Genomic DNA, 912 nt, shown 5'->3' with positions numbered 1-912 from the left:
GAGATCGTGCTACTGCACTCCAGCCTGGGTGACAGAGCAAGATTCCCTCTTAAAAAAAAAAAAAAAAAAAGAATGTGCGTTCCACAACTGTGGGCTTAGTGCTCACACTAAGCATCCTCCTTGGATGTCTGTTATGCTCATTTTCTTTCTTTTCTTTTTTTTAGTGATGGGGTCTTGGTCTTTCGTCTCAGTTGGAGTGCAGTGGCATGATTATGGCTCACGGCAGCCTCGAACTCCTGGCTCAAGGGATCCTCCTGCCTCAGCCTCCCAAGTAGGTGGGACTCAGAGGTAAGCCACCACACCAGGCTCCATTATGCTAGTTTTCTTAATTGGCATTGGAGAAAACCATAAAATTAGGGGAAAGGGGTAGATACTAAAAGAGTGTTATTGGAGTATGATTGGAGGTGGAGTGAAAAAGGAAATCTCACGTTCATGGGGCTGTTGAGGAGCCCAAATGAGCACTATAGAGGCCTGGCTTGGTTGGGTGAGATGGAGAAATTCAAGACCTATTTTTGAGATAGTATGCCCAGACATTTAATTAATTAAAAATAATCGTATCCATTATTGGGAGTAAGAATGCTAATAGAAACAGTAACAGCAGTGGCAAAAGTAACGACACAAGCAGAATTGGAAAACCACCAATATGCTAAGGCCATACAGTACAGCAGTGTCTTACTAACAGGGTTGTGGGCGTCCCCACTCCTCTTCCTCCTCCTCCAGCTCCTCTTCCAAATCTTCTTCCAGCTCCTGCTCCTCTTTCTCTTCCAGTGCCTCCTCAGCCCCTTCTCCTCTTCCAAACCCTCCTCCCTTCTCCGCTCCAAGCCCCTCCTCCTCCTCCAGCCCCTCCTTCTCCTCGCGCAGACCCTCACCATCCAGCCCCTCCCCTTCCAGCCCCTCCTCCTCCTCGCTCAA

The sequence above is a fragment of the Colobus angolensis genome, unplaced genomic scaffold (genome assembly GCF_000951035.1).
Source record: "Colobus angolensis palliatus isolate OR3802 unplaced genomic scaffold, Cang.pa_1.0 Scaffold9, whole genome shotgun sequence".
In the NCBI taxonomy this organism is placed as follows: Eukaryota; Metazoa; Chordata; class Mammalia; order Primates; family Cercopithecidae; genus Colobus; species Colobus angolensis.
Note: the sequence above shows the minus strand (reverse complement) of the source record.